This window comes from Lepeophtheirus salmonis, chromosome 3 (genome assembly GCF_016086655.4).
Source record: "Lepeophtheirus salmonis chromosome 3, UVic_Lsal_1.4, whole genome shotgun sequence".
NCBI classification, from domain to species: domain Eukaryota; kingdom Metazoa; phylum Arthropoda; class Copepoda; order Siphonostomatoida; family Caligidae; genus Lepeophtheirus; species Lepeophtheirus salmonis.
In genome coordinates, this window is record NC_052133.2 from 41,948,888 (window position 1) to 41,974,821 (window position 25,934).

A 25,934-nucleotide genomic window follows, 5' to 3' on the forward strand; every position below is an offset into this window, starting at 1 on the left:
TTAGGCTAATATTTTATTTGTTAGGTTACATTTATTTATATTAACTTTTTTTTGTTTTTGTCATTACATGTAAAACTTTGTCAAATATTGAAAATGTGACAGACACATAAATGTAAGTGACAATACCAACGAGACATTCCATTAGTTTATGATGTATAAAATACATATTACTTTTAGTGACAGTGGTAGAGTTGAAAATCCTAAGCATTTATTAAAAAGTAAATATTCTATTTAGTTGTTAATGTAAATATTTTTTTTTTTCTAATGCTGTTATGAATATTTATTATTTTTTTAAGAGTGAACATTTAAATACAAAGTAACCCCTTCTGCATGTGTTCAAGAAAGGTCGAGATTAACACTAATGCTGTGTTGGAGAATTATACAGGGTATGGTCCCAAAAATTGCAGTAGCATGATTAAGTTACAAAAAACGTGATATTAATGGAATCAAGAAAGACAAACACAAAATCAATTTTTAATATGTTTAAATTCTGTTACTAAGCAATAACAGCCTCGACACGCCGGTGAATCGATTGACAGCTATTGACGATGGAAGTTGTGTCCATGGCGTACCAAGCTATCATGATGGGAGCTTGGAACGAATCCAAATTTTGAGTAAAAGGTGAGGGAAAAATTCTTTTCTAAGACACTCCAAATGGGAAAGTCAAGGGGGTGAGGTATGGCCTGGATCAGGGCTCCTCGGAAGCGTAACAGTAAATAACCATATTTCTGCTTCAGAAATGTTGGATTTTCTTGGCATTATGATGATATAATGGACTTATTGATGTTGTTGGCATTCCAGATGGAGATGCAACGTTTTTCTGCAGCCATCTTTGCACTAACACCGGCGCGGGAAAGGTCACACACACATTGCCTTTTTTTGTTGTACTCTGACATTTTTAAACTCAGAGACGTGAGATAAAAGCAAAACGTGTTTATTTTTTGTTTTTGCTGTTATTTGATTGCGTAATACAACCTCATAATTAAAAAGAGCAGTGATAAAATTTTAGTTAATTGCTACTCCCAACGTGTGAATGTCCACTTTGTAGATAAAAATCATTTTTGGAAACAGAGTGGAATAATTGATTGACATCGAATTTATTTCTGCCTATCTTCTTGTTTTATACATATTTATGAAATTATCTTTATTTCCTTCACTTCTGTCATAGCTGCATGCAACTAATATAATAAAACGTCATGATGTTAAGCTCATCTTCTTCCAAACTTTCTTCATACTTTCAGGGATACCATATACTTTTTTGTGTGATTTTTATTAACCGGCGGTGCTTAGAATTTATAACTATAGGGAATAGTTTTCTATGAAGGATTGAATATATTCTGTTGAAGCACCATAATTCAAAAAACGTGTAGTTTTAGGTTCATGAAGGAAGAATAAATTTTTTTTCTATAAAATTAAAAAAACCAAATATATTTTGTAGTAAAAAATATAAACATGTGTAAATATATAGTGTTGGGGAGCAGGGGGGGGGGAGCAAATTGGCTTAAAATAATTGCAGTAACAAAAAATACAAAATCAAGAAAACAACAAAGAAATATTAAAATTCCCACAATTTTAAATACCAATTTATAATATGACCTTACTTATGTTAAGTTTAATTAAGTTAATAATATTCTTTTATATAACCGAGTGTATAGACATATATATACAGTGTGGTATTTCCAACTTGCAGTAGTATGAATAAATAACAAAAAATATTGTTTTATTGCAATCAAGATTATATGTAGTTAAATTTTTTATTCAATTGTAATAACAGCCTGGAAACGCCAGCAAACAAATTGATATCTATTGAATATGAAAGTTGTGTCTATGATATACTAAACACGAATGAAAATTCAGATAAGAGGTGTGGCAGACATTTTTCTCCAAGAAACTCAAAACTGAAAAGTCAAGCGCTTGAGATCAAGGCTAAATGAGGGCTACATTGAGTCATATGGGTAGTCAACCATATTGTCAACAGACAGACGAATAAAACTTTGCTTTACAAATATAGACTACTCAGTTAAAATGTAGAAGCATCTAGAGATAAGATTAATCATATTTTAAATATTTCAAGTTTTGGTTATTCGAGTTTTGAATGTAATACTTCTGGTGTGTTCGAACTATTTTTGAAAAATTGTCGACCTTAGTAAAGACAAAAGTGTTTTTTCGAGTTTGAGTAATACTCGAATACAACACTATTATAAATTATTGCAAGAGTCAGATCATACAAATAATTTATGCAACTTGAAAGAGTATATTTAATAACTCTTACTTAATATGTTTTTTATATCTAGTGACCTTCTTTTGTTTCTGCTAGTAAGTCTATCTCATTTTCTATAATAAATTTTTTTTTTGTTGCTATTACAGAACATAGTATAATTAAAGATCATATGTGTAGATATATTTTTCCCTCTGTAATAAACGCAAATCTAATTATAGTTTTAACTTTTCTTTGTTTGTTTAATATCTTGAAAGAAGATCATAATTCATTGTATGCATAATAAAAAAAATAGATTCTAATTTCTCATCATCTTCTCAAAAAACAGAATTTTTGTGTAATATTGTAAGGCAAATACGTTTACATTGGTATATGTTGAATGTCATTTTAAGCCCCCTTACCAGTCCACCTTTGACACATCCGAGTAGTCTAGACTCGAGTAGTACAGTGTATTGAAAACACCACAAAAATTCAATTTATAATCTTTGCAATTAAATTTTGTGAGAGTGGCAATACGTTATCCTACTAGCTGAATTAATTTTATTAGCTGGTTTCTAATAGATATACCAAACTTTAACACTATATATGTACTTACATCTGTCATATATCGATAAAATATATTCTGCTAAAATACTCTAAAGAAAGATACGACAGGCCAATTGAAATAGTCATGAAACAAAAAATCATGTACCTTAATTATGTTGTCACAGCCTGGATCAAGATACTTTTGTGGGCCACAAGAAAATTAATTTGTCATATTTATCTACCAAAGTCCCAACTGTAACAATTACTTCTCCCGCTACCCAAATACTGATATAAATCATTTTTACTTAATACTATTCAAGTTTTGTCTTAAGATTTGTCATTCCATATGATAATTCATTTTGTAGTATGAGTAAGTCTTGGGCTCATTGATGGCCAAACTTAAGAACTACGTACATGTTAGGTTCTAAGCGTATAAATTGTACGCCTTAGACTTTGTATGGGAATACTTGTCTGGATGCCATTTTGTCGAATCGATACTTTGACAAAAAAATATATATATTTCATAATGATTCATGATACAATTACATGTAATTATGATTTCCATTCATGGTACTTTTATTTTAAAATTATAAGTGTTTAATAATTTCCCAACAAGTGCAATAATTAAGTTTTCATTATTTAATAATTGCTTCATATTAGACTCCTCCTCTCTTTTACATTTTTAACAATGTAAAATTTATATATTGATTGGATGGTTGTCATGGTTTTTATTACAACGGTTTAATATCAGTTTGAGCCAAATGTTGAAGCATCCTCATATCGAAATTTTTCAATTTTTAATTCATGAAAAATATTGGAATGTCTTCTTTTTTAAGTTGTTAAAAGTAGAGAACAGCACTTGAAACTTAAACTGTTGGAAATTATAAAAAAATAACAAAATGAAATTATTAACATATATTTTTGTCTTAGTCAAAGTTTCTTTTTCAAATTGCAATCAAATATGATTTGTCAAATGTCGCAACCCCCACAGCCTATAAAAACAGTCAAAAATAGAATTTGAGTAAGAAATATAGAAAAATATGCTAAATGCGATGTTTTACAGATTAAATAAATAGACTTTTCACTTTATTGAATTTTTACTTTGAATATGTAATAACAAATCAATATATGCTTTATAATAAGTCTATTCATTAATAGTAGGGTACCCTAAGGTAATTTTTTTTTCACTAATGCATAACAAGATCAAATATACGGTTAATATTTTCTTTACATCAATATACTTGATATTGATAAAACATTTAATGAAATTGTTATGATTTTACTTTGACTGGAATTGTTTGTTATGGAGTACTAAAGTTCGAATTTTGTTCATTATATTTTGAGTTTAAAAGCTTTAATTTATATATGAATTTCTTTAAAGTAACAATTATCGCTACAATTTCATAAAAAAAAATATTTAAGATACTTTTACTTAACCAAAATGATAATTTTTAAATAGATTTTTATAGATCCGTTCTGATAAATAATTCGTTGATTTTGATGTTCCATGTTCTCTCTAGACTGTCATTGTACTCTTAAATATAGGATAAATTATCGATAAATACCTTTAGTTCGAAATAACAATCGGCTCTCTTTTAGTAAGACTTACAGAGGATTCAAAGTATTGAATTACTCTTTGTTGTGAAAGTAAATCCCCTGTAACGAAAAACACAAAGAAATTTCCATGAGGTTAAATTTTTTAAGATTTTACCTATTTCTATTTCATATTAATGTCATCTGTAGAATGCAAAAGATTTGTAGTTCTATGTAAGGTTCCAATCTATAAAAAAAAATAAGTCACAAAAATTAAGAAATTAAATATTAGCCCAAAATTTGGTTTCAAAATGAGCTCTTAACCACTCTGGGAAAAAATCAGATCCGGCAGATCCGGCCACCCCCCTCCCCTCACACACAAAAAATTACTGTTTTAGTGTATTTTTTAAAAATCTATTGTCAAGGTAATAAGAAGAAACTTGTGAATGTCGTGAACAATAAAGCCTTTTATGCTTAAAGCAATATACATATAACAAAAAAAGCATACAAATACTTGGATAACGGATAACAAGGGAAACTGTTTATGAAGTTAGAGTAGAAATAAAAAATTAATGACGTGGAAAAATAATTAAGTATTTGTAAAGGGTATCAAACTTCCATGCCAATACCATAACGAGTATTTTTAATAATCGTAATGTATATTTAGGATATTTTTGGATTGCTTTTGGACTGTTGTTGTTATATGCAAATCTTTTTTACTCTGGCAAGAACATTGACACTCTTCTTCACCATATCCTAAGAAATAAAGTCCTGCAAATTGTAATTACAAGAAAATGAGGCCGGGAATGTTCGAAATTGGAGGTATATTACAATTTTGGTAAGGGGGCTAGTGTTCCATCATATATAAAACAGATTGGGGGTATTGGAAGCGCCACTTGGATCTGCTGCAGTAATTTAGTCTTCGCGAAGTCAAAGTTGGTATCCTTTTTTATCTGAACTCCTTCAGGAATATGGGAAAGAGGCGACTTTTTGTCATTTTAGGCGAGCATGTCTGATGCCATGATGGATGGCAGTCTTCCAACTGTGTTTATTACTACTAAAGCTTCAGACTAAATGCAGAAACATGCTTGTTAGCTTGAGTAGATTAATGGTCTATGTAAATTTCTATGCAAGAAGTCGCTTTTATGATACTAAATGGCACCCTTTAATTCCCCTTTTGACGTATGTACCTTGTTCCTTCCTATATAGAATTCACCTCGTAAATTCAGTTAAAAAGCTGAATTTATGAGTATATATTTTTAGATATCGAATAATAATCAAGTTAACTGCCCTCACCCCCTAGTGAACAAAAAGTTGCCTTATATCCAACTACATTTCGACAAACATTGATCAAATTTGGACCACATGGTTTATGGTTTTGATAATTATTACTAACTTGGACGGAAGAACAAATTTGAGTTTTTTAATTATGTATTTCATTTTCATTGTGAGAAAAAAAGGTGATTAAATTGATAGAACAGTAATTTATAACTAGAGTATTTTTTTTTTTTTTGTAGTTGGATAATTGAACAGGTTGTTTTTTTCTAAGGTTTTTTATATATTCTTTCAATTTTAACTTGATAAAATATTTTGATATAAATTGTAAATAGTAGTGTGTGAGCTCTTAATTGACTTTGAGTAACATTGAAGATATTATGGGAATTATAAGTATCCGTCCTTCTTGTTAGACTCCGATTAGAATTGAAGATCTGCATCTGAGAAATTCTTGTTTATGTGCATGCTAGATACAGAGTTGGACTTGTGTTTTTTTCATTCCGCTCATAGTTGATTGTAGTTGATCTAATAAAACCTTATGACAGCTAACATGTTTTCCCTTGAAACATTCTGCAATTTGTCAGGGCCTCTATGTCCCTTTTTGGTTTTTTAGCATACCAAAATTACTGTCGATCTACAGATTCATTTTAGCAACCCTATAATACTAATGTATTCGGATGAAATAGAGCGAAGATATAAAACCATGAAATAAATGTTAATTTTCCATTGTTGTAGGATATCATTAGCCTAATTAAAAGTATTCACTATCCTCGTATAAAGTAATCTTTTCTATAAGATAATACTTCTCTTTGTATATTGTATATATATATGGACTAAATTGTTACTTACTCTTGTATCTATGGTAGAGTATGTGTATATAGAAACAAAATCCCATAAATTATGAATAGCCTAAACGCAAGTATGTATGTTTACTCCAGGTTTATATTTTATTTGTAGTAATTCAATTCCTAAATATCCCTGAAAAACAATAATAACTGGATTACAATCAATTACGACATAAAATTAATGAATGCGATAAATATAACACAATACAAACACATTTAAACAATTCGTAGATAAATAAAAATATTTATTGCATTGCTCATTAAAAAATTGAGCGCGTGAATAATTCAATGGACCTACCTATTTGAGACAGTAAAACCTTGATTTAACCTATAAAATATATTGTTTTATTACATAATTACAACTGTGATTAACCCAGTTTCTTTTGAACTACTGTGGGTATCTTTGTGTAAGGGGATGGAAAATCATTTTATTTCCTATCTACATGACGGAACTACACCATATGAATTCTAACATAAGACTCATCATATTTCCTATCTCAAAGTACATAATATAAGTAAAATTTAACTCGCCTGAAGATTCGAGCTTAGGGTTATCACAATGCCTTCCAAGCGTTTGATTGAGCCATGGCTCTGAGTGAAAATAGATCACATCTGATTATTAGCTCCTTCGCTTGAATTTCCTATCCCATAGTACATAATATAAGAAAAATAAAACTTGCCTGAAAACTCAGGTTGCTACAATGCTCCCACCGGACTTGCTACATAAATATATTAAAAAAAAAGTAATTATATCTTTTAAATGATCCCTATGACGAAAGAAATCAAGTAGTTTTGAAAACTAAAATGATCAAATTGTAATGTAAATGAGCTTAAAAAAAGCTTTGGTTCAAAATAGCCCCCCTTTACCTGGATCAAATAAAAGAGACGAAGGGGCAAATAAGCAGAGGCAGTGAGGACAGTTATTTCGGAGATATCGGCTAATTTTGTGTTTGAGGCCACGCTTCAGATTATCTTAGGTGGGGTGGTACTACGTCAATGCTCTCTTTTGGAGGATGGATAACATAGAAAAGTCTATAGGATTCAGGTCAGGGCTGCTATGAAGCAAAAAATCATTTTCCAAGACAAGTTGACAAGTTTTTTTATCTTCACACCGTTCTCAATGAAAATGAAGACGTTTTCTTCCCATCAGATATAATACCTGGCCAGATCATAAAAACGGTATTGGTTTAATGGACTTCTGCAGGTGCTGTTAAGGGATGCTGTAAATAGTCTTGCCTAAAATGCGGTCGTTTTGTGCGTTGTGGATGGCATCAACGGTGAAAAAAATTGTTTGTCTTGCCTCTGTCTAAGTGCCTTTTTATCTTCACCATGTAATCTTAACAAAACGTAGGCTATTGGGAAAAGGTTGTTTGTTAAAATTAAATCTATTGCTTTCACAAAAGTTGATGCTAATTAATCTATTTATATTGAATTATTAAACTAAAACAAATCTTATTCCTCACCTTGTATATACCCATATAAAAATATTTTTCTATTACACAATTACTTCCTTGATTAACCCAGTATTTCTTTAAATACTGTAGGGTATTTTCCGTACGAAGACAACTAATATATATGTTTGAAAAAAAAAAAAACCCGAACCAGAATAAATTGTTTGTTTTTAAATGATCTCTATTACAAAAAAAAATCAAATATTTTTTTTTTCAAATTCTCTTAATTGGCTATTTAAAAAGTATATACACGCATATAGTTAAAGGAGGGGGGAGGGGAAGTTAAGTTTTTGAAATTGCGAAATTTATAAAGAAATAAATCGAGAAAAATGTTAACCAAATGTTAATATGGAAAAAGGAATGAGGGAAAATGCCCAAAAACTTGTATTGATACCTTGTATATGGCCTTTTTGTGTAATACCACTATTTGGGACTTTTCCCAAGATCTTGGGATATAGACACTACGTTGAGGAGGATTTGTATCAAATCTTGTATTTTAAACATGCAACATTAATGGATTACTTTCGTTGTGAATATATTAATTATAGCTTCAAACTTTGGTTATCTAAAGTGCTAAGCGTTTACTACTCCTCTATTTGTTTTCAACTCGTTCAGAACTTCTTCTCGTTTCGTCTGATTTTAAACGAAAATATAATAGAAATAATGGTGGAACATATTCGAACTGGGAGTTTTCTATTCCCTTAATAATGAAATTTGAAATGGCAAATGTTCATTAGCGATAGAAAGATAGGCTTAAAACAGATAAAGAAAATAATTTTAAACACCTTATCCGCTGATGCTATTGAAAATGAAGGAGAGTATGAAATATAATTAATTCAGGGTAAGGTTAATTTGTATTATGTAAACTATTATTATTTTCTAGAATTTTTAGGAAGGATGTCATAATATGACGAGTTGCATCCCTGATATAGGCCTTTTTTTAGAACAAAAGTATTATTTTTAAAGGAGAGAAGGGTAAAAATACTTTACCGTCCAATACCATAGTATCTCTTGAGAATGACTCTTTTTCAGTTGCAGTCTATAAATCAATCCTTGGTGCCTCTATGCTCTAATCTATCTGTATAAACCCACATTCCTTCTCTGTAGTGAGGCGTACTCGGTCTTAAAAATCAAACCTCTCTCTTATTAATCTGAATAAAACCCAGAAACAAGCTTTCTATCCCCTACCAAAAAATTGTAAAGAGTTTGATTTTTTTGTACAAGACCTCTTATAAATGATCAATAAACGATTCAGGGGATAAAACACTATACTTAGTAACACTCACTAAATAAAATTGTGCCCGCTAATCTTAACATCCCAATTAGTACCATGAGGGTAAAGACTAAAATTAAAAGCCATATTTATAGGAGTGTATTTGAGCCATCCCTCGAATCCCTCCGACATAAGACTAAATATAATTTGAACCTATTAAAAGTAAAATATAGATTATAATCTTCATACTCACCAATCCCCCAATTCAATCTTCATTTTTAATACATATTTTTTGCATTTACCTTTTTAAGGATAGTACTTCCTTAGTTTTAGAAGTGATGATTTGTAATTATCTAATGAATGCTTAAACTAAAAGGAGGAGAATGCGTGCAAGAGGAGATACAATATGGGGTACGCCTATGTTTTCACTTAATTGATAGATATATTATTGTAAATAAGAGTAGATTGCATTCAATTTATGAATTTATTGAATATTATTAATAATATTGTACAATACAATTAAACAAGCAAAATTTTGATCAAGGTTGAAGAAAATTATCAATATTCCTACAGAAAAAATCATCATTTAAATCCCAACAATTCAATTTTTGAATTATTTTTTACTCTTTAGTTTCCATTTTAATAGAAGTTATTTTTCTTTTAATATTATCATTTACTTCAAAAACTAATTTTTTTGACGTACCTTTGAAAATTTCCTCAAAATATGAATAGTAAAAATGATTTTCTTCATCATATTCCACGTCAAGAATTTCCAGGAAGTATTGGTCTTCTGCTATTAGTTTTAAAATATTTTAATAAGTGAAAATATTCTATTGGATTTTTTTGATGAAGATATCATTTTCTTCAATATAGACCTGTTATTTTATATTTATGAAATTATTAGATAAAAAAACTTACATACTAAAAAAAGTACGCACTACAGTGACTATTTTTTACTTTTATCCCTTTTAACTATTAGAGTATTTGGGAACAAAAGAATTTTTCAAAAATTATACACTCTTACTCCATACCTAAATATTTAGATGTATATAATTTATAAAGTGTAAATTGTAGTAAATTAATCAATTATCAAATACATTATTGGGATAAACATTTAAGCCAAAATAAAAATATAAACTTAAATTAATGGAGCGCATAAATAAATTCATATTTATGTAGGTGCATTACACTATTATTTACAGTTGATAAATAAGAAAATAATTTGAAGTGTTAATGTCATATTAATATGCCCTACAATTTTCACGGCACTTACTCAATCCTTTAGTATCAAGGAATAGTGAAAAAATCGTTTTTATATATAGTTATTTCATATTGTAAGCATTTACTGTAATCGGTAATTTATTGATTGAATATTGATGTAGAAATCCAAAATTCTCACGGGAGTGATATTCAAATATGATGATTTAGTAATTCAGAAAATGAGCCTATACTCAATAACTTTTAAAATATGCTAAACGAAATTTTTATTTTTCAATATGAGTCTAAAAGAAAGTTATTAAATCATTTATAAAATATTTATGATATAAGAGTTCCTATGAACTATTTATACAAATTTGTATTTCAATATGTTTTGTGGCTTTAGTTATAAAGAAATCTTAAAAAAGTACCACATTAAATTTCATGGCCAAAGTTGGCATTCTGTTTTTTTTTCCAATGACGGAATAGACTCAAGTGTAATAATAAAATTTGAAGCAAGAAGAACGTGTCTATAATTACAGAAATATAACAGCCTTATAAATAGATTCAGTGTAATAAGTTGTATGTTTGTTATTTACATCAATGTCACATTAGTATTTAAATAAATTCAAGAGTTGACGTAGAATATTAAGATACAAAATAGAGTAGACTTTAGAAGGAATTTCAATGTAAGAGCTACAAATTCATATTTAATTTCATTCTAGTATTATTCATATTTATTAACATATTCTCAGTACTTATAGAAGTATACAATGATTTTATGCGATATCTAGAACGACGGATATGTATTGGAACCAATAGATGATCAAGTAACAAATTTGTATTTTAAAATATATCGGCAGAGTTCATTATACTTCCATTAAATTAGATGGCATCCAATTAGTAAGATAAATGAATCTATCTACAGAAATGAGATCTCTGAACACCATGAATATTTCAATGTCATAAACATATGTTAATTCAATGTAATGATGAGTGGACGCAAAAAATATCCATCTCATTTGTCTTTATTGTCATAGAAGTAATTAATTTGATGTATAAATCACAATTCTTGCTGAAGTAAATGACACGAACTGTTTATATAAAAAAGTGCAAAATCATTTTATTTTTTCCTCCTTTACGCCATAAAGTAATTTTGTATGTAGGATGTACTGTGGCACTTCTGATTCTCTCATGCTAAGATATTATTGAATAATTCAATTACAGGAAATAAATTAATAAATTTACCACAACATATAATTATCAATTTTTTTAGTCTACCAGCAGAATGTATTAATTAGTTTTTTTATTATATGTTGTCCGGAGTATTGAACTTAATATTAACTGGAAGAGTCCTCGCCATTGCTGCAATAATCACAATGCTTCAGACCTTATCTTGTTTTGAAAAACTCTTGGGTCTTGAAATCAATGAAGATAAGACAGAAATAGTCTCGAAAAATAATGCTACTTTAGAAAATTTTTGTCATTCGTTGAAAACTGACATCAGCTTTTTAGGAGTAACAATTGGTAGCAGGGCTTCTTCGATCAACAAACAAACTATTTAAATAAAGATTGACTTCCACATTAAAAGTATAAAACATCTAGGCTTTCATCGATGGAAATGTCTAGACGTGGGGAATACACATATAATGACAAGAGTAATTCATATTTTTAAAGTAATAGGTTTTGACGAAATGGTATGCCATAAAGACGATGGCTACATCCAGTCCTTTTCAGATATCTAGAAAAAGAGAAATATTTCTTGCAAACGAATATATACTCCTATGGCACTTGAAGGATTGGGGATTTTGGATTTTAGAAGTTTTTGGAGTTCACTTCAGGTGGAATGCACTTGAAGTGTTTTTGAAGATTTTTGGAACATCTGAGTACCTTACGAGGTCTTAGGACAAGATCATGCTAATGATGGGCTAAAAAATATCATGAGGCATGATATCAGTTGCAAGTTTTTGAGTTCTCTTCTTTGTGATGTTCAATGGATTATACATAAGCTTGAGTTATCTCTCGGTCAAAATATACCTCTGAAAGGTTCAACATTACAGATTCCTGAGGCTTTGCAAAACATTCCAAATGTTAACACCGTAGGGGATCTTGGAAAATAAAACGGACTTTTGGCTAGGATGCAGTATAAGAAAATCGTTTTTGACATGAAGATACACCCCAATAAATTACAAATACAAAAATTAATGTACCTTCAGATATGCTCGTTCCTTTTTGAAAGTATCAGATCTTAAGTAATTATGGAGAAGATCTCAAATCAAATTAATTGAGAATGTTGGAAGACGAAGAGGTCTGAATGTGGCTGGAAAACAAATTTGTCAAGGCTTTACTAACCACCTTTTGTCTGCAGCTGAAAAGTGGTTTGCTTACAGAGTATGTACAGGTACACTTGAAGTGTCTTGTATAATGAAACTTGAGGAACAGTGTTTTTTCTGTAAGGTGGATGAGGTGAACACATTTTATATATTTGCAAAGTTCTCCGAGCAGCTTTTAACGTAGTTGCAAAGAAGGTGGAATCATCTTTTGGAGGGAAAACCCCGAGGGACAACTTTTTCACTCTGACGTCCCGAAAAAAGATCCTACATCATGCCGTTATAACGAGAGTACAATATTACTTTTATTCACAAAAGGCAATGGTTAATGGTAATTAAAAAAAAAAATGTTGTGGAAAGTATTCTATGAAAAAATAACCTTGATCAAGGATGGAGCAGAGAGACAAAGATCTGGTTGATCGCTGTTTTTACTATTTATCGACTCTAAAGATAAATATGTAAAACGGAGATGGAATGGGAGGTTTGATATATCTTATTCTTAAAGAACCTATCTTATTTTTCCACAGTTTATTAATTTAAAAATATTATAATATATTCTCCAGCCTATAAAAACTCCACAAAAATGAATTTTTTTGTTGTGGAATAGACAAAATTCCATGTGAAAAAAAAGGTCATTCGACCATTTCCTGCAGAAACCCCTGTATATAACACATATTTATCCAAAAATGTTAATTTGACACTCCAAATCCCAAACAATTATTTCTAAGAAAATAAATAAACTTAATATTTTATAAAAATTTTTATATTTTATTATAAATTGTAAAAAGAAGGAAATTATGTAATTTTGACTGTGTAAATTTACATGTAACTTTGAATATCTTAGCAAGGATGCATAAATATAAATACATTATCATGGAAATTTGATATGAATATATCAAAAATACGGTTTAAAATTTCCCACTTATGGGTGAAAAATATTTGTATTATATTGTAATTTTTACTGGTAGGATCGCAATTATTGGCGTCAATACATATTTATGTGTTGGACAAAATTAATCCGATATTTTGAACTACATACATACGATATATTATTAGAGATATTCCAAAATAGTGTAGTCTTCAAAAGGGCCATGCTTTTTTTTTCTGTGTGGTGTAAATAAAGGACAAAGAATGGTTTAAGTTATTTATAAGCGTTGCAGAAAAAAATATTTTTAATCATAAGCGGACAAATATTATATTATTATACCTGGTGGTAAATTAAAATCTGAACACTTTGAGTTTTAAACTTTATCAATATATAATTTATAATTAACAATACAATTTCAATAAAATAATAAGAAATACTATAAATAGACGTATGTTTGAGCTGTCTTAGTCATTGGTATAGCCGTGTATAGTAGCAATGATGGCTTCAGCCGGCGACAGAATGGTCGGTACCCGCTGTAGATGTAGTCCTTTGTAATGTTACCCCACTGCTGACAGACAGTTGTTTGAGGACCTTGGTTTTTGGATAACAGTCAATGCAGACCTTCCCCTGGACATGCACCCAAAAGATATAGTAGAACGGGTTTGCATCAGGGCATCAAGAGGCCGAACGTATTAAAAAAAAGTTCAAAAAAATCATTCAAGAGAATTTTCCAAAGAGAAGATGGGTTTCTTTCGATGCTCGTGTAAAAAGACGCATCCATACCCACACATAGCTATTTCCACCCAATTTTTTAATAGCTCTCTGGACAGTCTGATGGGAAATCCCAAGATCTGTTGCACGGGCAATCATGTACATGAGGAGGTTGGCTGGGGCTATTTTTTTCTTATAATCTCCTTTGGGTCTAGTTTTCCTTTTTTTACTGATCCTTTCCTCCTCTCCAACATTTCGAACTTGTTGAAGGCATAAACGGTGGTCCTGGAGACACCAGGACGCTTGGATTGCACGAATGAAAATTCGTCGATCGCTTCATGTGTCATTTTCCAACTTGTACGCATGCTAGTGAGCTAAGGTTTGTTTTGTTTTTTAACTTATTGTTTATATATCGAAGCATGAATTAATTTCTATCACTAAACCCTTATTACGTATTAAATTAGTAGGGGTTCAGATTTCAATGGACCACCCGGTATATTGAAATATATATAACAATAACTTTTTATGAAAATATATAAGACCAAAGACAGTTGAAATTTTTTTTTGCTTTAGTTCAACTATTCAAGGATGGCTTGACTGTAGGCGGTTTACTACATTATATTGTGTCTACATTGTACATGTGATACGTTTATATAAATTTAAAGTGGGGACCCAAAATTTGCAGTACCATGACTACATTATGAAAAATGTTATTATTTTATTAAATCTAAAAACAAAAACACAAAATCAATTAAAGATACATGTAAATACTAAATTTAACTCTATTTTTTATATATAAGGCCTCCGTTCACATGCAATAAAATCCTCAATACGCTTGCGAACAGATTGACAGCTCTTGATGATGAATGGCATGTTCATGGCGTACCATGCTGTCATGATAGCAGAACGAGTCCAAATTTGGATTAAAGGTGAGACAAGTATTCTTCTCCAAAACTCCATAAGCCGCAAAGTTCAGGGGGTTGAGGAGGGCTACATAAAGGTAGACTAAAAGTTAGCTAAATTGATTTTATGACATTTTTGGTTCTTCTTGATTTATGGGAAGAGGCGCTCCTTCATGGATTTCTTACTATTGTACGCAGTCCGGATGGAGATGCCTAAGGTCTCTGTAGCCTTATCAGCAATGACACTGCTGCGTAGGAGATTGCACACACTTTGGTTTTTGCTGTTGTTCAGACATTTTTCACTCAGGATAAAAACAAGACTTCTTTAGTTTTGTATCAGGTGCCGTTTAATTATGTAATGAAACGTCTTAATGAAAACAAAGGGGATAATATTTTAATTAAATTCTACTAAATCAGTTAGGTCACCAACCTGTATTTACTAAAACTTTGCTTATTATAATCTTTAAGCCTAAATAAATAATTCATTTCAATGTTAACACAGACATACTTTATGTATTTTGTTAGTCGGTTGTTGTCTCACTCACTTGATCCTTCATGGCTATTTCATTGTTTATTATTTTTCAAAATAATATAATATGCTCCGTTTTCCAAAGGATAAACATAAATTTTGTTGTTAAATATGTATATAATATAAATTTTATTATTAATTTAAATAAATTTTGGCTATCATATACAAATGTATTGTTACACTTTCAATAAAATACTATTTAGGATTTTAATATTATGAAATTTATTCAAATCATTCATTTTAAAAATTTTGGAAAAATAATATGACAAAAATAGTCTGAGATTAGTTTAGTAATAAATAACAATAGGTATGATTGACTTATTTGGCTAACTACTGTATCTTTTTAGAAGAAAGATGACGTGATACAATAAAAGTAACGATGTGTTAGGGAACGATCCATTAAGAAACGGGAACAGGTAGAGCAAAGAACGGTATTGAATCCAGAATTGCAATTGAAGGTTCCGTTACATCATTAATTTACCTTTGATGAGCATTATTGCTAAAAATGGTGTAAAGCATTCATGAATGGAGTTAGTTGTTTGGTTTGTTTTATGTACTTATGTAAGATAAATTCTAGAAGTACTTTTTTAATACTTTGAGTGTATCAATAAATCAATGTAGGTATACCTAATAATGATAGTAAAAAGGAAGGAATGAATGAAAGAACGCAATCAAAGTTATCAAATCCACTAGCCAAAAAGTTAAATATAAACTTTTCCCATTAAGAACTTAAAGTTATAGATTTACTATTTTCTTTTCTCCTGAATTGATATTGAAACAAATATATATATATATATATATATATCTAAACAGAGAAAGAAGGGGGAAATGTAATCATCTTAAAGGATAGATTTATTAATTCTAAATTCATTAAGGTACTTAGTGGGCTTGAATCAAATGTATAATCATTTTCAGAGGCAAAATACAGGAGCACTTTTGTGATGATTTTACTGAATAACAATCTATATATTATCAATATGATGTCCCAATGATGACAAGGACCATCGATGGATCTGGTACAGGACTTTGTCCCCAGCCAGACATATAAAACGGCTCAAAATTGGCTCGATCTCCTTGGTGTACAAGGATTTTTGTCTGCCTAGGTCCCCCGACCTCAATCTGATTAGTTATTTTGTGAGAGGTTATTTTGAGTCAAAGATCATTAAAGGTCCTCACACAAACAAGACGTTCTTCATCAACGTATTTGGCCTGAAAGGCAAGAATTTCGATAGGGCTTAGTTCTTTGGACCATCCCGCGATTCAGGACCAAATATAGGCTGTTATTAAGAGTAACAGAAACTAAAGTGAATGATATTTATTTTAAATGATTTTCTTGCAGCTAAGTTTTTTTTCATAAATCTTAAACCTTTGTCTCATGACGTTGCTTATGAGCAAAACTTTATAAATAGTCAGTATGTATGTGAAAGATTTACATTCCTAGATAAAGTTGAGGTATCTACCTAAACCTAAAATGCAGCATTAAGTCGCACTAAAAGAGATGAAATGAACAAGTATTTTAAACTTTGATAGAAAGAGATGCTTTAGATTCTGAAATAAGTTCCCCGTATTTTTCCACTTGAAAAAAAAATAGCTAACTTCATTGGACATTTGTATAAGATTTATTCAGTCTTTAGCTTTATAATCGCAATATCTCAACATATTATGCACTAGTTGTAATACCCAGCATACAAATTATTATATAATAATTTAGAAGATAACCCTCCTAAAAATAGTTAGTGTTGTTTTCCGTTTTTCATGATCACACCAACATGTAACTACTCTATCCAATAATAGTTATATCAATTCATATGACGTGTTGTTTACTCAAAAATGAAAGAATAATAAAAAGAGTTTGTGTTATAAAAACATAATATGTTCGTATGACTAATGAGTATTTTAATCTTACAAGCACTCACTATTAAAAACATCAAAATTCATTTTAACATACCTATTTTTTTATTTTATTCAAATCTTAACTTATTTGCAGATTAATTTATATTATGATATACTTAAGAGACCAATAAGAAAAACAAAGCTCTTTTTACACGAACACACCTGCAATATTTCATTAATACGAAAACAATATTATTTCTTACATAATTAATATTTTTATGATTTATAACAGGGAACACGTTACACAATGCACTCTGTATACATGTTCCATGCTTTATGAACAAGCCAGCAATATTTCATTAATATATTAAAATTATTATTTCTAACCTAACAAAATATATATATGATATATATCATGGATCACTATATACAGTGTACCCGGTAACTTTTTGTCATATATTCAGACATTCGCACATTCATAGAAATAGAAAACCAAACATTGATTTATTTATTAGATTTGCTATTGCATTCATGAAGTTTCGAGTCAAAATATTGTTGTTGAGTGAGTATTCAGAAACTAATGTATCAATTATGATAGGGCGTTTTAAGCTTAAAGTCAAGGGTGATGCTAGCTTTCATTAACGGCGGAGGGGGGATTCGCCCCCAAAATTATCAACACTGTGATATAATTAGTTTAATTTTTAAATATTAAAATAAATAATTGATAAAAATTGTGGGGAGCTTCAGAAACGAGAAAAACTAGAATCAAAAAGTTCAAATTTGAGGGATTACTTAAGATACTCCAGAATTTTAGCTATGTTTTAGAGCCTTTGTTTAAATGAGTATACTTTTATTGCCTTCGATATCCCCTTACCAACATAATTTGTCAATTTCTTCTTTTTTATTGCGATCATCAATTTTAGCTTGCTTAAGAGCAATGCTTCCAACGGGTAAATAAAAATAATTTGTTGATATAAAGTGACGACAACGTATCAATGAAAACAAATTTTATCTATAATTTATTTTGAGAATAATAATAAAGGGTGATTGAAAACGAGCGGTTTTTGGATTGTACAAATAAAACACATAAAATATTATATTATGGTCAAAGCTTTATTATGAACTGAAAAAGCAATCCTTTACAATTATTTCTAGAAAATGATCCCCTTCATATGTTGGCCGCAACTGGCCTTTAAATGGTACATTCTTTTGCGCCAATTTTCTATGACACTTTCGAGCATTTTCACCGGAAACTCACGAATAGCTCTGTTAAACTGTTGTTTTCAATGGATGTAATGGATGTTTTTGATACAATTCGGGTTGCTCTTCACCCCAAATGCGGCAATTTTGCTTATTTACGTAGCCATTGAGCCAGAAATGGGCCTCATTACTGAACAAAATTTGGCGCGGAAAAAACGGATTTTCTTGGATACGTTCAAGAGCCCATTCACTGAACACACGACGCAAACGAAGGTCTTGCAGCTTCAATTCCATCACGAGCTGTATTTTGTATGCCTTTAAACCCAAATCTTTCTTCAAAATGCGCCAGGTTGTTGCATACGACAATCAAAGTTGTTGAGAGCGGTGGCGAATCGATTCTTCACGATCTTCGGGTACACTCTTGGCTGTACGTGGCCTACCATACGACGGGACATCCTAGCAAGTGACTACCCCTGCAAATTTTTCGATTATTCTGCGAATTGTGGATTCTGAAGGTGGATTATGTGGACCATAAGTTGGGCGTAGTTTGAGAAAAACTTCTTTTACAGAACGCTGATTTTCATAATACAATTGAACAATTTGTACACGTAGTTGTGGCGTATATCTTTCCATGAAGAATTGTAAAACAATACTGAGTAAAAATGACGTATGAATTTGACAGAACTCGTGCACACCTGTCAAAAAATCCCTACTGGAAAAAACCACTTGTTTTGAATCACCCTTTACTATTGGGTTTTTTTGTTTATGGACCACATATATATCTTTTAGTTATAGTAATAGTTAATAGTTATGTAATAATAAAACTTTGTTAGGATCTCCACGGTCAATTTTTCTGTTTAAACAACCACGAAATATAAAATTATTGCATTTGATACAAGAAATTTCATTAACACGATCTTATATATAAAAAAAAATGTTGGAAGCCAGAATGATTTTTTACCACAATGAAAATAAACTATTTCGCTTGCTGAATTTTGAGGCAGTCAGTTTACATAAATAAATGTCCATTTTTAATTGTTTAGTTCATGAAGCGAACTTTGTAAATAAAAAATTAAAGCCTTTTGTGCAAATTTTCAAAAAAAAAAAATACATTAGCATGAATGAGATAATGGTTATTATTATGATTACTGGAGGGAAAAAAGGGCACTTATGATTCCTACTTATGTTGAAAAATATTTTTTATCAATTTTGCGTTCTTTAGTTTTTCTATTGTTTTTTTTTTTGATAAAAAAACTAACCATTTAATTTAATTTAAACTGTTACTTTGTTATTGTCAAAATTGTAATAATACACTTTTTATTTGATTCACTTTTTTTATTGTCTATTTTTATGTTGGCCATAAATTAAATTTATTTACAAATAAAATATAAGGCACAATTTGGATGGTAATCTAACAATTTTTTATACAGTATTACTGAAGAAAATAATTCTCTAATAAGGGATCATCACTTGACTAAATAAGATGGACCAAGCCAATGTATAGTGGTAAATTTATTTTTAACATGTATGATATCAGTCAAAATACACTGAAGAGACGTAGCTCAGTTGACAAAGTAGAGCTACTCTCTTCAACCCGATGTGCGTAGATTTGATTCTCGGTTGCTTTAGAGAAAGAAATATACATTGTGCATATGGACTTCAAATACCATTTCTAGTTCAAATGGAGTAATTTTAATACTATAATTTTGACGTATACATAATCAGTGCAACTCCATCTCACCAATTAAACAACTCTTCTGCAGACAAAAATCCCGAGTCAACGTAATCCTTCTCTTAGGACAAAATATGCTGAGGACATAACCTTTCTAGTATAATATGTTAGTAGAGTTGGCTATTTTTTGTTCTATCAAGGTTCATTTGATATCAGATGATTTTTTCCTCATTTTTTTTTGTCCTGGATGAGTTTGCACCGCGGAGGATCTTTTTTTTTTTAGATTGTATTTTTGTTCATACCATGGGTAAGCATTGGCTTTTGAATACTTCTCTCAAATGTATGTTATTTTTTATTCAAACTATTATTCTACACGGAAAAGTATTTGCATTGGAACAAATGCGGCCTTGGCCCCCTCCCCCTCTCAATCCAACTTGTTGAAAAAACAATGAGGTCAGTTTGGGGCTGATTACTATGTGACGTTTTTTTTTTCTAAAATTGATCAAACTTATAAGTGGAATACTTATGCAATGTTTTAGTTATCTTTATAGTTGTTTTAAATTATAAATAAAACACGTTCAAAATTCTGAAAACTTTTTAATATACAAAGATATATAATTAGAAAAGAGAGCATTAAGTATAACGTACTTACTAGTGAGTGTGCTCATGAAAGGCAACGAGTAACACTGAAGATTTCTTGGGGAGTTATATTTGTAGGCAGTACTTGGAGTCAAAGTAGAATTGAAGATCGGAGTAATTTCTGCGAAGATACTTGCTAGATTTGTATTAATTTCCTTCTTCTCAATACTGGTCCGAACTAATCAGAAAAAACTTCTTGACAGGTAAGCTTCTCTCCTTCCAAACATTCTTCCAATGATCGTGGTTATCTCGTCAATTTTAAATTTCTTATTATAATATACCGGCTAATCATATAAATTACATCACTAAATATAATGCAAAATATTAATTTTACATGGAATAACTCTATAACCGCACATCCTTACTCTTATTTGACCTATACCTTGATAGATAACACAGAGATCTCAAATTGGAACTTTTTTTTCTTCTTTTATACATAGAAATATAATAAATTTGCGAATATATAAATTGTTTATTTTTGCTTTTGGAATGCATTGTTCATTCCTTTTATTATTTCTTTTTGTAATGTATTAATATGTATAAATGTACACAGTTGCAATATGTGAAACAGAAATTTCCATGCATTATTTTTTTTCAAGGTTATATGACATACCGAGTAAAAGTCGTCTGTTCCGGTCAATGATTTTCTTAAAATTTATGATTGCATTAATTCAAATATTTAATATGTGTACAACGTTTGCAGACATTGTTTGCTAAATTAATTAATTACTTCTTATGATTTAGCTATTTTTCTTCAAAAAAAAAAAGTGCAAAAAAAAATGCCTTTGAACTTTTATTATCATTGACCCTATCAAAAACAGGGTTTCAATATAAAAAGTAGATTGGATATAAATGAATAGACGGGAAATATCCCAAAGCATTGAAAACGGGATGGTTGCCAATAGTTCGATTTTTTTCAAATTTAAAAAGGCTAAAGACATATTATTTATTATGTATTTAGTAAAATATATTTTCATTTATTTTGAAAAAAAAAATCAATTATTTTTGTCAACTTTTCTTCAAGATAAAAATCTTTTTGAGTGGTAAAAGTATATTTTTGGGCAGAGACATAATTCTAAACTGTTTTAGTGTAATTTATATAATTTTTTACTATATGTAAGGTGATAAAATTTTATTACAATACAAAACTTACTCAATTATTTCCTTTTGTATTATTAAAGCTTGAAAAAAAATAAATATCAACCTCTACTTGCTTTCCTTATTCATAAGGTTACAATTAAAGGTGGTCCGTATTTACCTGAGGGATCCTGTATATATTATTTATATTTTGGCATTATTTTATTTTATTAATTTTTTCTTTAAATATTGTTTTCTTAAATGTATTACTTTTATTAATAATGTTAATTATATATTTATAAATACTAACTAAAATCATCGGTTGTAATCTTTGATTATCGATACTGGTGGAAAAAAATAAGAGTAATGGAGCCAAAATTAAAAAGTTTTGCAACTGTCCTAATTTATTCTAAATAACTTGATTTTAAAAAATTTTACCTTCAATATATCAAAACAATAAAACTACACTTTATAATCCCTCAACTACAGCCCAGGCTATTTCAATTTGTTGGTAAATTAATTTCCACCTATCCAAAAGGCTTTGATTTGATGTGCACATGATTTAAAAAAATACATATATATTTAAATTACAATAATGTCTTTAGAAATATATAAAATTTTATATTTTTTAATTAAAAAGAAGTAATTAGTAGCATGCAATTATTTAAAAGTAGAAAAAAATTAAAATTAATTGAAAGTAATTGAGCAATTAATGTTCAAATAATGAGCTCCGTGATGCTTAAAAGCATTATATAATTATTATTTATTAATATATAATGTAATTAATTTAATTTAAATTGAAAGAAATATTTTTTTTTAAACATTTTATTAAAGTACATAAATTAGTTTCAATTAGATTCAGATTAGAGTAATAATTTTCGAGTTCGAGTCTGAGTAAAGACATCTGGCATTTCCATTTTCCCCTTTAAATAGATAAAATCTAAGTTTTTTAAAAGTTAAGTGAGTAAAACTTCCTCAATTATAAGGAAGTTAATTAGTTATTAATGAAAGAATATAGGTAATTTTAATAAATATTTGTTTTACATATTAGGTAATTATTTCTAACAATTGTATTTAGAGAGTGGACGGGAAAAAATACAAAATGTATTCTTTTTTAACGTTTGGTATATATTTGGCATAAAAATGACCAAATTGAAGTTATTTTTTAAGTTTTAAAAGAGGATATAAATGGTTTATGAATTCCATATGATTTGTAAAAAACCTTTAAAATGGCCTCAATAAAAGGTCGGACACTTTGGCATGTCTGAATAATTTTAGTTTTTGGATAGTTCTACCAAACATCTGGAATGGCTAAGTTTAGGGCCTCCAAATTTTTTAAATTTTCATTGTACTTTCGAATACATCACACCAATAGTAGTCAAGGCTTAAGATCTTCGCTAAAGGCTTTAATGGCATTCATCGTACCCATAGAGGTAATTGGCACGAATCCAGGGCAAAACAACATGACCAAGGAACCATATGTACTCCTAGGCCCAAATGTTACCTCCTGCCTCAACCTTCTGTTAGTGAACATCTTTTTGATAACACGATCAGTGGACTCAGTTAAAAGAACTTCCCCCCCGCCAAAAAAAAAATCATTATTAGTGAAATATTATTTTATTGCGCGTTAAACAGTGTTACGGTTATAATAATCACGTCATTTTAATGTTGTATCAATTTTGGCGCACTATGTTACTTCAGCAATTTTGTACTCGTTAATTGTTATCATGCTAAAAATAGATGTATGAATATAAGACATCAAATAAAATTAATCCTGACTTAAAATAATCTTAACACTAGAACAACGGAAGACCCCCCTTAAACAAAGGAGGATATCCAAAATGATAACAATTTGTTTTTTTAATATTTGTAATAGATTGTGGTTGCTAAAATTGAGATTGATGTCTTACCATTCACTTTTTTGTATAAAATAACGGCATTTATACCAGCAAAATCCCAAAATTATAAAAAAAAATTGTTAAAGGCATCGGTTAAAAGATATTTTACCTGAATAAAGTCTGGCCATTTCATCTAGAATATTAACTTCATACTTAGTGTTATTATAATACTAAACTGATTTTGCTAATGTTTTTTGTTCATCCGAAAGTTCCACAGATATTTTTGTGAACAAAGTTCAAAATTAAAACATTTTTTTATACAAAATCAATCTTTAGCCACTATTTACAGAAAAAAACTTGAATTTAGTGTGTTTTTGGTAGCCTTTTATTCAAAATGTATTTCTTTGTGAGGACTATTCAGAGTTTCTAGAGTATTACTAATCAAAATTTTATAGCAAATTTATCAGGTTTTTAGCTATATATATATAGTAAATAGATATTTAGATTTGGTTGTAAATAGTTGCTCATCAATGTTAATATTTTTACCTGGCCTTTCCGCTAACATACAATTTTTGACTATTTGATCCTATTACATTGAAATCAAGGCAAAGTTGTCGTTTTGGAGTCTCTCTGATCTTGTGGAAAAAATATCAAACCGGGTAAATCCCAATAATTCTTTATATTTGTCGCGACACATAGTATTCCAAAAGAGATTGATCCCCAATTTTCTTCATCAAACGACTCCAGTCGAGTGCACTTTGGCAAAGATTCTTCTCATATCCATTACATCAAAAATGATACCCTTATCGTTCGTGTATTAACCACGTGAATTTAGGATTTCGACGAGATATAATTTTTTATTCATTCAGTAACAAAATTATATTGTAGTAATATTTTTTAAATATTCATTACTTTATGCAAAATTTGGAGATTAAATTAATGGCCTTAAGTTGTTGGAGAGTTTACTTGTATTGTGTAAAATTATAAATACAATATTTTAATTTTGTTACTACTGTTGTATTCCTCAGTCCTCACATTGAAACATACACATTTAAGAAGGCAACAGGAATCCCAAAGCAAAACAATCCACTAAAGAGACTAAAACTCTATTACAAATTGCTAGAAATACGAAAAAAACCAATGCAAGGCGTTATATAAAAAAAAAAGATCAGCAAATTAGCAATTTTAATGTTTCATATACTGAAAAGTACCAAGTAGTAAATTACAATCTGAACACTTTTACTTTTAAACTTCAACAAGATATAATTTATTAATTAACAGTAGAATTTTAACAAAATTAATACTATAAATGGATGTATGTATAAGCTCTATTAATCATTAAGGTAGCCGTCCTAAGCGGCAATGATGCCTTCCATGCAGCAGCAGAAGGACTATACCCACTACAAATGGAGTCCTCTGCCATTGCGTTCCAATCCCGGATGATAGTAGCATTGAAGGCCTCGGTGTTTGAATGACAGCCACTGCAGGCCTTCCCCTCAATCGAAAGGTGTAGTCCTGGGAGTTTGCATCAGGGCTGTAGGGGGCAAAAAGTTCCAAAAATGACTATAAAAGAACTCAAAAGAGTCTTGTGACAGAGAAGTTAACTTTCTTCCAGTGCTGGTGTCAAAAGTGGTCTTTCCACACGCACAAGAAACTTTCCGTCCACTTTTGTTATAGCTCTCTGAACAGTCAAGTGTGAAACCACGATATCTCATGCATGGGCCCTCATGGACTTGAGCGGATTGTCATGAGTTGTTTTCTTTAACTTCTCTGGGTCCAGTTTGACATTTTTGACATACTTCTTAATCCTCTGGAACGTTCCAGACCTTTTGATGGCGTAGACGGTAGACTTGGAGACGCCCAGCGTCAATGAATGCATGAATGGAAATTCGTCGACAAAGATTAAATGTCACCTTCTTTAATTATTGTCTTAAGATTTTAATGGTGTCATGTATTCAATTTATATTACCCTGATTAGATTGGTGGGATGATTATCCCAGTTTTAGATTTTTTTGTTTTTATAAATGTACTTAGTAATATCCTTTTAATATGTAAGTAACCATTATATCTTTTAGTAC

At 29.8% G+C, this 25,934-nt stretch overlaps 1 long non-coding RNA gene across 1 annotated transcript; it reads right to left on the minus strand.

Moving 5' to 3' along the window:
• Nucleotides 1-4,031: 4,031 nt before the first annotated feature.
• On the minus strand, nucleotides 4,032-6,523 carry LOC121113944 (uncharacterized). The gene is made up of 3 exons (XR_005863166.1): nucleotides 6,401-6,523; nucleotides 4,455-4,523; nucleotides 4,032-4,399 (listed from the first exon to the last, which is right to left on the minus strand). It is a non-coding gene; the product is annotated as an uncharacterized lncRNA (long non-coding RNA).
• Nucleotides 6,524-25,934: the final 19,411 nt, after the last annotated feature.